The following is a 13,165-nucleotide window of genomic DNA, read 5'->3' as shown; positions in this document are numbered from 1 at the left end:
CATCTTTTCATCTCCTTCCTATTGTCTACTGGAGCCCGATCAATTTCCAGCAATCTCTGGCTGTCCAGCCACTGTACATCCCTGAACACAGCTATTCCCAATGCTAACACATCTTGTCCTTGGAGGTACAAGAAATGTTATGAAAACAAGTGCAGGGGTTTTGAGTAAACCCATAAAACTGTCTGAAAGTCTTAAGAAACTCTTTCACTTCTTCCAGAAAAAATCCTTCCAAAGTTATGTTACCTGCGATCTGGCTGTATTCATTACATGAACATTTTTTCATAGCTTAATTCCATGACAGAACTGCAAATGTTTTTACATGCATAATAGGTGATATTTCAATGTCCATCCTTTGCAAGGTTTAAAGAAAAGCAAAGAGTGCTGCTTTTTTTTTTTTTTTTTTTTTTTGGCTTTTCATGCTTTGACATTTCTCAAGGTAAGTCCTTGGACTGTGGAGCTGGAGAGAAGCAGAGCCACTAATGATGTTTGTGCATCACCCAAATGTTGTCCTTGTTGAATTTTCCTCACCAGGAATGGTTTGCAGGCTTCTGTGCCCCCTCACCCCCTATTCTAGAGGCTTTAATTACCTCCCCAGAAGAATGGATTTTTTGAGTATTATAATTGTCCATTGTGATATTAGTTTAAGTAATGTGAGGATTTGTAGCTTGGAAACAGCAGGGCAGAAAGCATATACCTCTGAGTTGAGAAATGTGGTGTACAGTGACACTTGCAATGCCTGTTTGACTTTGTAAAGATTTGTTTATTTTTCTGTTCTTCTGGGGAACAAAAAAATTTCTTCAGAGCCAAGTTTTGGTAAACTTCTGCCATGAGACAGGCAGTGGTGTTTCACTAGTTGTAGTAAAATGGAAAGCAGAATTAAAAGGACTCTGTCTCCATTTTGCTCAGCTTCACAGGTCCAAGAGGCTGCTGACACATTTTCAGGCTGTGAAATGTACTGGTTTCTTTATGAGTTAGGCGTACTGGAACCAATTTTCACTGCCCATACATCTTAAGTCAGAGGGAATTGGCCTCCTGGAGTCTGGATATGGGACTGGCTTCCAACAGCATTCAAGCTCCTGTCCCTGCTCCAGCAGCAGCAGTCTCTGGTTCAATGCTAACAATCCCTTAATATCACCCTGACAGTTTCTTTGAGATTAAGGTCCAGTGTTTCCCATACTTCTTTATGATTAATTCAGCACGAGTAAGATAAATTGAGCTCTCAGCAGGTCATGAGACTGGACCTTCAGCATTACAGCCAAAAATGGATGCAGTTTTCAGCCTGTGTTTGCACATATTGAATGTTATCTGATGGCAAGAGCTATTGCCCATGAAGTTTTCAGTGACATAAATGACCTTCTATGGTATAATACATCATGAATCTCAGAGATTTGAACACTAATTTCTCAAGAGCCTTTGAAAATCAAATACTATCAAGTAATAAATGTCTATATTAATCTGATGTCAGCAGATCTCTCTCAGTTCTATCTTTACTGCAAACTCACCTGCTCTGCTAATAAAGTGGCAGTGAGAATACTATCTGCTCTCTAAACAGAGAGAGAGCCTCAGCTGTATGAGTTGTCAGACTTGCACTGCAATCAGGGACTTAGGCAATTTATGGGATCTATTTCAAAATGTGTAATGCTGAATTGATTTCTTTCTGCCATCATCAATGAAAGCAGTATTTCACTTGCACAGGACTTTAAACTGAAAAAAAAAAATGTATCTACATTAAGAAAATGCAAAGTCAACTCAGCCTCTCGGAAAGTTTTAGCTCAAGAAGCAGGAGAAGGTGTCCTATATTTATTCCTGATATGAGCTTCCCATCAAAAAATCATTTTACCTTTCCCTCTTCCTGGAGGTTTACTTCTCTCTGAAATTCTGTATATCAGAGAGTCTGACTGCTTTAATAAATTAGAAGAGAAGTTCAGAAGTCCTGAGATTAAGAAATTTCATTAGTAACTTTACCTAGACTTTCTTGCTCTTAAATTATGAAGTTATCCATTAAATGCTCATTGGCTGTGCATTGGGTCATAACAATGCAAGAAAATACCGAGGAAATAGCTGGAGGAAGTATTTAATTTTTTTTCAAAATGCCATCTCATGTGAGGGTAAGGAATGACAATTTTCTATGAGGCTATTGAGGTCTTGGTGATTTTTCAAAATGAGTTTGGAAAGCATCTGTCAGGTGCTTTACTGAAGGTAGTAGATAGGAAACTAATCTCACAAGATCTCTTTTTTTTAAAAAAAGTGGTGTCTTCTCTTTCATTCTGTGTTGTCTGAAATCAGTTGCTTGGGTAAGGTATGGTTTTCCTGGGGATACAGACATTTTTATGTGCTGGAATTCCACTGCTATACAGTGCTCTCTCAGTCTCTTGCCCAAAACCTGGCTCCACAGGTTTTCCTGTAGCTTGAGATTAATTTTTCCCAGAGATTTCTCTGCAAACATTCTGGCCAGTGGGCCACATCCTCAAGGATATACACAGCCTGTGTGAGTACACATAGGCTGACACATGTTGGGAGGGCTTAATGAACAATATTTCTTAAGGTAGCTAGGAAAAGAAGCTTCATATTGATTTGGCTCTGGAAGGATCTCTGTTTTGATCTCCTGACCAACCTGTTGGGTTCAAGGTGACCTCTGTTCCTACAGAGGAACTCTGCTATTGGCATTTAACCATCTTCATTCCCTCTAGGACTCAATTTTTCACAGCAGATCTATCAGTCCCTGAACTTCTGTCTGTCCAGCTGCATTTGTCATTCAGAGAGTGAAATTAAAAAGTCTAGGGAAATGCTAGACTGTTGAAACTTGTTGTTATACTGTAGGAACTGAAGTTCCTCATCTGCCTTGAGGTGCCAGCACCCCACCTTCCCAGGCAGATGCAGGCTGTGAGGGAGGCTGTCTGTCTGTCTGTCCACCTGTGTGCTCTGCTCCCCTGATGGGACTTGCCTGTGCCACATTGGGCAGTGGGATGGGAGGATCAACTCCTGACTTTGTCTCCCCCCAGGGAATTGAGCCTGGCCAACACCTCCTCAAGGTATTTAGATTTCTTCCCTCCACACGTCAGAATTAAATGTTGTGCTGCCCCTGTGCAAAGCCCTGCAAACAGGGGCAGTGTCCCCTCAGTGCCACTCCCTGCCCTGCCCTTGCTGCCAGCTCTGCAGCACAGGAGACAGGGGGGCTGCCCAGCACCCTTCTGTCCCCAGCCTGACCTGTCCTGCAGCACAACCCTGTTGCTGGCATTCAACACCCCTCCAGTCCTTACTGGATTGAAAATACTGGTGGTGTGTCCCAGCATGGCATTAGGACAAGTCTGATAAGAATCAAAATTAAATACATTCGCTGACTCTTAGCCCAAAAATGCCTGACCTGTATCCTGGAGTGATGGTTCCTGATGCCTTTGTGTAATTTTTTTCAGAAATTACCATTTCCAACATGCCATTTCCTCCTCACTGTGGCTTTTTTTTTTTTTTTTATGTTCTGTATGAGATGTATATTATTGTCAAATACAGATTATTCCACACAGAGCTTCTACCTAATTTGATTTTTATTTCTTGAAAATTCCTTTATTTTAAAATTTTATACTATTTGTAGTATGGGGAATTTCTACTATTCCAGTATTTGCTGGATGGACGAGACAGTGGGGCATAGGCAAACATTAATAATGACTTCCTTCTCCAAGTGACAGAGGTGCCAGTGAGGAGAACTGCTGTGCTGAACTTTGTTCTGCCCAACAAGGAAAAGCCAGTGGGGAATGTGAAGTTCAGGGGAAGCCTTGGTTGAAGGAACCATGGAATGGTGGAGTTCCTTAGGGCGCCTGGAAATGTTCCAGGCTGGCTGGAGCTTTGAGCAACCTGGTCTAATGGAAGATTGGAACTAGATGATCTTTAAGGTCTCTTGCGACCCAAACCATTCTGTGATTCTGCAAATTTTGCAGCAAGCATCCTGCTATATTTTTAGCTGTTTGTTACAAGGAACTTGCTGGCAGTATACTTTTGTGGTGAATGGTTCATTTTTTGCCAGGTTTACCTGCTGGCTATAGAGGTTAACATGCCCTAACAAAAAAGAAATTAAACAGAATGGGAAGGGAAGGAGATGTAGAGATTTCCAGAGAAAACTTGTTCTAACTTTTTTGTCCTAGGAATGTGAGTGAAATGTGGGAGTTTTTGTCTTAGACTTACTCATTTCATGTTGCCCATATAATTCTCCAGCTTCACAAACATGATTCCAAATTTTTTTTTTTTTTTTAGGGTGGTGGTGGAAGGGGTAGTGCTCTCTGCACTTTTCTTGCTCTAGATGCTGACTAAATACCTATTTTACTCAGGTCACAATGAACAAATTGTTATGGACAGTGACAGTAACCCTGAATTTCTTTGAATGTTGGTCTAGAAATTCCCATGAGGGTGATTCTTTTTAGTTTTTTGCATTAAAACTGAAAAAGTGTACTCATCAAACTATCTAGAAACTAGTGATGCCTTTCCATTCTGTCTCTATCATAATGTAAATAAACTGAAATATTTTTAAGGGTATTGGCCAAGAGGGTCATCCTTTGCATCTTATTTGTATCTCATTATCCTACAGGGAGATGTTTGCTCTTAGCTGTTTCAGAGGGTGCGTTCCTGCAGCCTGGAGCCTGATGTGTGTAAAAATACTTTGACTTTCTTCCAGCAGCTTTGTGCCTTTCATTACTGAGTACCTGTTGAAGACCACTTATCCTCAAATATCCCAGAGTAGCTCCTACTTAATGAATGTGGTAATTTTTCTTTGCTACTTGTACATTCAGGGTAACAAGATATTTACAGCAATATATATATTAAACATGGCATCCTGAATAATTACAGTGACTGAGGAAGACATTTTTTTGGGTTGGGAATTTCCAAGACTTCAATGAAAACTTTCCTCTAAATTAATGCCAACAAGTAAAAGTAACTCCAGCTTGTTTCCACAGACAGGTTCCTACAGGCTGTTGGTGTAGAGAGGGCAAGACATTTCCCCCTGAGCTGACACTGTTTTTTACTCAAAGTGCTTTCCAGTTTTACCCCCAGAATGCTCCCTCCCACTCACTGTGGGCAGCCACTGTTGCAGGGCACCACAGCTGCTCTGCTGGGTGTCTGGCAGGATGGAACCTCATTTGGTATTTATGGAAGTCTTTGAACTGAAATGATTTACTGTGCAGAAAATGTCCCTGTCTGCTATTTATCCATTGTAAATGGCTGAGAAATACCTGGGCTTTTCATGCTTGCAGCAGCTTGGGAAAAAATATGGTTTTGTCACTGACCATTAAATCACTCATTAGGGTTTTTTTTTCCTTTCTTTCTATTTTTTTATTAGTATGTCTCAAGAATGTGATTAAAAAGGCTTATCCTTGGTATATTTTAACAGATAATTCTCTTTGCTGGTACAAATCTCTAGCAAACTTTGTCATCAGATGAAATGGTAAGTTGAGTGTGGGGCTTGTTCCAGATTTTCAGATGCCTGTCCCAATGCTGTCACAAGAACGGGTGATAAGAAAATAATAACCACCTTTCCAAGCTGAAGAATGAATTAGAGAGCTCTTGTTTTGTGGTCTACATGTGCAGACAGCTCCCAGGTCTGCTCTGAAGAGGGCAGGTAAGTGAGAACTGGCTCCTCCAAGCAGTCTGAGGGGATGTGTGGGCTCTGAGGGTGCAGGAACATCTGGGTCTGGCCCTCAGTGCCTCCCTGCAGCTCTGAGGGCAGGAGCTGCCTGCAGACTCTTCCCTGCCACCACCCACCAAAGGGCTGTGGGCTCCCAGGGAGGCTCTGTCGCTCCTGGAGTGGGACATGGAGATGATGCTGGGAGCTGGTGTAGAGTGACCCACACCAGTTCAGGTGCAGCCTTGGGGGAGGTTATCTGCAGCCTGCTGTGTACCAGGGATGTCCCACAGCTGGCAGCCCTGCCACACATTTCCATCTTTATGCCTCAGGTAAGCCCTGCACTCTGTGCATCATTTTCCAGAGAAGATTTTCCTTCTGCAGCAACATCAGATATTTAGATGAGTGGCCAAGTTGGATACAGTACTAAGACACAATTTGTGTACTTGTCACTGTGCTCAGCTCACAATCCTTTAGGAAGGGAAATTCTTAATTTCACAACATCAGCACTGTGAATCAGCATCTGTTGGCTGTTTCTGAGGATTTCCAGCCTCATGCAAAACAAAAGCCAAGCTGTGCTTATGGACAGCAAAGGAAACTTCTACCAGGGACACTAATACTGCAGTTGGCTGCTTACTGCAGTTCCAACTTTGCATGTTCAACACAGAAAATTTTGATATCTCCTGGTCTAAGCAGCTAATCTGTCCAACACCAGGCGAGTGGATTTCTTAGACCTGAAGATCATGTTGGGAACAGTTCAGATCCTATTGATCTGGGCTTGACTATTCTACACACCCTCCTCTCCACTGCACCAAATGCCATCTTCCAGGAGCAGGGAAGATGACAAGTACGTTTTTCAGGGCACCTGAGTAATTTCATCCACCGTAGTAATATGCTAACAATCCTTACCAAAAGAAAATGGGAGCACCTGCCATGCCTGGGATGCTGGAGGAACAGACCCAGATGCAGAGTCTGGGGATTTTCTTTGGCTGCCATTACTGCTCAAGCAGTCAAGCTGGCAGTGTTGCTTTCTGAAGCCCATTTGCAGAAGCCAACAGAAGTCCCAGTTCTGCACAAGAGTTTAGGAGATCCTGGGGTAACTTTTGTGTAAGTCCACAAATTGCACTTGTAGAAGTGGTAAGTGGTGGCAGCTTTCCCCCAGAGGAGCTCCTGTTGTGAGAAGAGCTGGAATGTGCTGGCTGTTCCCATCACATGCAGAGGTGTGAAAAGCTGTGTCACATGAGGGAAATTTCTAGAGGTGAGCTCCAAGATCTGGAAAGCAGCCTGTGGGTGTGGGTGGAAGAGCTTATTGAAACGTAATGTGCTGGATAAGCAGTGAACATCAAACCCCAGTGAAACTGGGGAAGAGAAGCACCAGGGCAGAGGAGACACTTCATTAAATACCTCCATCCCACAACCCTTTTTTCACCATTCCATCTGCTTTTCCAATACTCCTTAGCTGTGAGTCCTGGTGCCTCCTGGCACCAATAAGCAGTGGGAAGGGACAGAAACCAGGGAAAAGCATGGAAAGTTGCTTTGTTTGGGAACATCCACCATGCAGGGAAGATGCTCTGTGTGGGACCTGCCATGTGAGTGCTGCTTATCAGGGCCAACCCAGCTGGCCTCTGTGGCTCTGAGCTTGTTTGTGCTACATTTGGGTTTTCTCCATACTGGTCTAACCAGTGGTATTAATGGGAAAATGTAACTATTTTTTTTTTTTTTTTAATGTGAAGTTTCTGACAAAATTAATATCTTTTAGGAAGTAATTTTGGTGTCTTCAGAAATAGCTATTTTACACTGGAAAGTTTGGGAACTAAAATGATTTGTCAGCAAACCAAAGAATTCCCACTGTTTTTCAAAACTAATAACGAACAGTCAAAAAAGGGGAAGAAAGAAATACAAATCTGCTCCATGCCTGTATTTGGGTTTCACTTAAAAGCTGGCATTGGACAAGACTACCTTACAGTTTGCCAGATGCTGGCAGACTGTGCTGAAATACTACCAGTTCTCAAGGACTGGGTTGGCACTTCTGCTGTTGTTACACCTTCTGTCTGCTTGCTGGTGTGTACTTGTCACATGAGATGTTTTACCACACTATTCACCTGGCAGTGTGGGCAAACCATGATTGCAGCCCACAAACAAGGACAAAAAATATCCCAGGAATGATAGAAATCACAATAATTTGGAAAACAAAACAAAGCAAAACAAACAAAAACAACAACAAAAAAGAAAAACCCAAAAAACAACCCCTCAAAACAAAAACCAAACCAAATTTTAATTCACCATCTTTCAGGGTTTGGATTATTTTTGCCTGAGCAGGAGTACAAACATATGTTTTAAATCCAGTTCAGAAAGAAATGTCAATATATATTTTGTAACAAATGAAGATGCTTACACAGATGTTCACTGAGAGACAACTGGCACCAGGTGGTGAAAAATTGATTGTTGTTGCTTTTCTCTCTGTGGGGAAATGCCCCTAATCCCTTTCTTGACACAATACTTGTTTGCAAGCTCTCATGCAATGTTTGTCCTGCTCCTTGGGAAATCTTGGTGCTTCTCCACATCTGCAATGAATAAGAGCACAGATCCAGGTGCTACTGATGTAGCCAGAATGCAACTGAGATGTGTCTGAAGCTTTCTTCAAGGTTTTTTTGTTTCAATTTAGAGTCTCTCTTGCTAAGTCAATTGGCCATCCTGCAGAAGGGAACATTTACTTGCAGAAGTCTGTCTGGTCCCCAGCCAGGCTGACGGGATGTTTGCAAAGGGAAGTTTCTGTGAGGGTGAGAGGAAGGAAAATGAAACATTTCATGTTAGAAAAACTGTAAAAGAAGGAAAGCCTCTGGAGGAGAGACTTGATTTGAGGCAAGGAAATTAGGGATACAAGAATCAGACTGTATGATTAATTTCTCCAAGGGCGAACTTCTCCACTTTGTGTCAGCTCAAGAATTTCGCAGCAGCTTTCCAAAGAAAACCCAGGTACCTCTGGAAATGACACCAGTGCTTTAGTACTCCTGTGGGCAAGCTCTGGCAGATTTAACTGCTGTGATTTAAAACATGGCTGTCCCAGATGTGTGCCTTGCTTGCTGACTGGAAATTGCTGCCTTAGAGGAGGATCTGGCATGTGCTAGTGTCTCAGAGCTCAAGTTTACAGTCTGTAGAAGAAAACAGCTTTTACAGGTTTTTGAGCTGACACGATGGCCCAGTACTGAGACAGCTGTGGCATCACTTTGTGGCCAGTGCTGCCATCCCTGGTACTGGGTAATCTCTGCTGAGAGTTGGGAGCAATAGCTTGGATCAATGCAGATAAATCTGTCAGAATTGTCTGTCAAAACCCTGCTCTGAGATACAGGCACTCCAAAGTTGAGGCTCTGTGGTTCAGGCACTGGGCAATGCTGGCTTTTGTCTGGGCTGAAGATGCTTCACCCTGAGCTGCAGCACCCAGAGGCTGTGCAGGACAAGGCACATGGCAGCACTCAGGGGTGTCAGAGCTGGGACCCCTGGCTGTCAGTTCACCCATATTTCAAAGCGGGTTTCAGCTGTTTACACATACACATCTAATTCCACCTAATTCTCTGCTCATGGTTTAGGGATCCCTTTTACAGTTGGTGAAGACTGACTCTAATATTCAATATGTGCTCCCCCAGAGCAAGCATCTAAAGTAGGTGAGACAAAGCATGGTTTGAAAGTGCCTATGTTTCTTCATTAATGCTAAGGAAAAGCTAGGATTTCTCACCCTGATTCTGAAGTTAAATTGAACTTCAGTTGGACTAAATTTAAGTTAATTGAAGTTAAATTATGTTTTGTGTCCAATTTTCCAAACATTTCCTGTAATTCTGTGATTTGCATCCTCAGAAACCAAGGGTCAATTTTCATACCAAGACAGATTTACCAGTAGTGTATTTTCGTTTTTGAAGCAATATTTGTGCTAATAGTAATAAAATTGGTATAAAAGTTATCTGGACAAGTTAAAAAATTGATTAACAACTGGAAATAAAAAAGAACCAAGACAGTAGAACAGTCCATTGAATTACAAAAAATGTAGATTTTTTTTTGAAGGAGGAAAAAGAAAATATTCCTTTTATAAGACATGATGTAAATAGAAAAAAGTAATATTAACTGTTGTTGATTCCACTTTATTGTGCACTTCTATGCACCAAGGATGGCTGCACTTGAATAAGGATAAAGTAATTTCTGTACTAGGCCTGTTTATGTAGAACTTAGGGATGTATTTGCTACTTAAATGGAAAATAATATTGTAATGCTTAAAAGCTCTGGTGTGTCTCTGTGTTGTGTAAGCTGTTTCTAATCTGTATTTGAAGTTCTGTGTTGTTTATCTTGAGATCCAGGTTGATGTTAAAATGTTCCCTTTTTACTGGAGAATTTTTTGCTTGCTTACATAAAAGATCAGCAACAAAAGAGATTAAATTAATCAAAGCCTTCTTGCATATTCCAGCTCTCAGCAAGGCTGAGAACAACCTATAGGAATCCCCTGGTTTTGGGATGTGTTATTTGGGGAGTTTAATTTAGTTTGATGATTCCATTCACATCAAAATGATGCTTAAGAAGTAGAGTGGCTATAGATGGTTAAATAATATTAAGGTGATCACCAGGCCAAAGCCACACACTGCCTCTGTAGGTATGCCTGAATTGCTAGCTGAAGCAAGAGCTCAGGAGATAATTTATGTCTGTCAAACTCAGGATCTGTGTGTTTTCTAGTTACTCTCTGCTGTAATCTGGCTGCATGTCAGCATAAGGGCATCTGAAATGTAGCTCAGAGGAGCACAGCTGTCACAACAGACTGGATTGGGCTGGAAGGGACCTTAAAGTTCATCTAGTCCCAGGCCCCTGCCATGAGCAGGGCTGCCACTCTAGATCAGGTTGCTCAGAGTACCATCTAATCTGGCCTTGAATGCTTCCAGGGATGAGGCATTCACAGCCTCCCAGGGCAACATTTCCAGCACCTCACAAGTCTGTGAGCAAAGAATTTCTTCCTAGCATCTAATATAAATCTAAATTTTCAATCTAAATCCATTGACATTTGGTCTGGAATGATCTGCTCATGTAAGAAGTCTCTCTCCCTCCTTTTTATAAGCACCCTAAGGTACTGGAAGACTACAGCAAGGCCTCTCTAAAGCCTCCTCTTCTCCAGGCTGATCAAGTCCAGCTCTCTCAGCCTGTCTTCATGGGAGAGGTGCTTCAGCTCTCTGAGCATCTTTGTGCTCCTCCTTTGCACCTGCTCTAACAAATCCATGTTTTTATGGTGCTGGACCCCACAGTAGGATGCAGGACTCCTGGTAGGGTCTCATGAGGGCAAAGTAGAGGGGGAGAATCCCCTTCCCTGGACCTGCTGGCTGGGCTGCTTTGGATGCAGCCCAGGGTGCCTTGGGCCTCCTGGGCTGCAAGCGCACACTGTGGGCTCATGTCCAGCTTTTCATCCACAGGAACCCCCAGGTCCTTCTCTGCAGGGCTGCCCTCAGTGACTTCTCCTCCCTTGTCTTCTGTGCTCATGTCTGGGATCACCCTGACTCAGGTGCAGCACCTTGCACTTGGATTTGTTGAACCTCAGGAGGTGCTCATGGGCCCACTCCTCAAGCTTGTCCAGGTCCCCAGCGGTTGCATCCTGTCCTTAAGGAATATCAACTGCACCATTCAAATTCATTCAAATCTGCAAACTTCCTGAGGCACCAGGTCTCACTGGTCATTACTGCATTTACCTTCTTGGTCATCAGAGAAGATAACACAGCTCTGAGCTTGCACATTTGGTTTCATACACGGATTCCTTTTGGTGGTGGAATTGTTGAAATGGTTGTTAATACTAGATCTGCCAGCAATATGATCAATCATGAAAAGGGGCAACCTAACCTCTAAAATCAAGTAACACTAAAGAGAAAAAAATGGGTTTTTTTCATTCTTTTTACATGTTAATCCTCAGAAACAATACCTACATACACCACGTTCTCTGTTTACACATTTTTCCCACACCAGTTTGGCTAAGACACAAATGTAATTTTCAGGGAGATCAAAGCTTGTATCCAGCATGGGAGGCCATGCTGCATTCAGCAAGAAGTGCCATGGAAAGGGCTGGCCCTGTCCTCATCTGTGCCCAGGCTGCTGTCACAGATTCCCTGTTGGCAAAGTGTGTGGATGATGTTCAGCTGCTGTTTGCATCTTTTAATATAAATTATTATTTTTAAAGATATGGACAAAGAAACCCTAAATATTATTCCAGATTTCTTGCATACATTACAGAAAGAAATAAAATTAAAACCAAGTTTCTTAGGCTCAGCTAAGTTAGGATCAGAATCAAAATACTATAAGCAACTTCAAATCCTCAAATACACAAACACAAATTTTGCTCTAGTAGCCATACAGGACAAAAAAAAAAAAAAAGAAAAAAAAGAAAAACATTACATGGTTTAGAATTTGCATGGAAATTCTACTTGAACATAAGTAGAAGCCTACTTCCACTTGAACACAAATGCGCAAATATTCAGTGACAGAAAAAGGATTTTGTGCTTGTAAATTATACTGTACTGGGAAGGAAAATATTTTAAATAGAGATGACCTGTGAGAACAGAACTTTTGCAAAACAGACACTCTGCCTGCCCTGTTCTCTGCCTGTCCTGTTCTCTGCCTGTCCTGTTCTCTGCCTGTCCTGGCTCTGCCTGTCCCGGCTCTGCCTGTCCTGTTCTCTGCCTGTCCCAGCTCTCCCTGCCCTGTTCTCTGCCTGTCCAGTTCTCTGCCTGTCCTGTTCTCTGCCTGTCCCAGCTCTCCCTGCCCTGTTCTCTGCCTGTCCAGTTCTCTGCCTGTCCTGTTCTCTGCCTGTCCCGGCTCTGCCTGTCCTGTTCTCTGCCTGTCCCAGCTCTCCCTGTCCTGTTCTCTCCCTGTCCTGTTCTCTGCCTGTCCTGTTCTCTGCCTGTCCCGGCTCTGCCTGTCCCGGCTCTGCCTGTCCTGTTCTCTGCCTGTCCTGGCTCTGCCTGTCCTGTTCTCTGCCTGTCCCGGCTCTGCCTGTCCCGGCTCTGCCTGTCCTGTTCTCTGCCTGTCCTGGCTCTGCCTGTCCTGTTCTCTGCCTGTCCTGGCTCTGCCTGTCCCGGCTCTGCCTGTCCTGTTCTCTCCCTGTCCCGGCTCTGCCTGTCCTGTTCTCTCCCTGTCCTGTTCTCTGCCTGTCCTGTTCTCTGCCTGTCCCGGCTCTGCCTGCCCCGGCTCTGCCTGTCCTGTTCTCTCCCTGTCCTGTTCTCTGCCTGTCCCGGCTCTCCCTGTCCCGGCTCTCCCTGCCCTGTTCTCTCCCTGCCCTATTCTCTGCCTGCCCTGGCTCTGCCGGCTCTCCCTGCCCTGTTCTCTCCCTGCCCTATTCTCTGCCTGCCCTAGCTCTGCCGGCTCTCTCTGCGCATCCCCTGAAGGCAGAGTTTGTTCAACTAGTCGAACTGGCTCTTTCTGTCTTGTTTTTTTTTGGCAAACTAAGAATTTCCTTCCTGATAAAAAAGAGCGGCGGGCGCCCCGATTGGGCGTCTCGTTGGAGAGGATGTGACATCAGGCACATCTCTGGCTTGGCTGGGT

Source organism: Lonchura striata, chromosome 1 (genome assembly GCF_050655825.1).
Source record: "Lonchura striata isolate lonStrDom1 chromosome 1, ASM5065582v1, whole genome shotgun sequence".
NCBI lineage: Eukaryota > Metazoa > Chordata > Aves > Passeriformes > Estrildidae > Lonchura > Lonchura striata.
Note: the sequence above shows the minus strand (reverse complement) of the source record.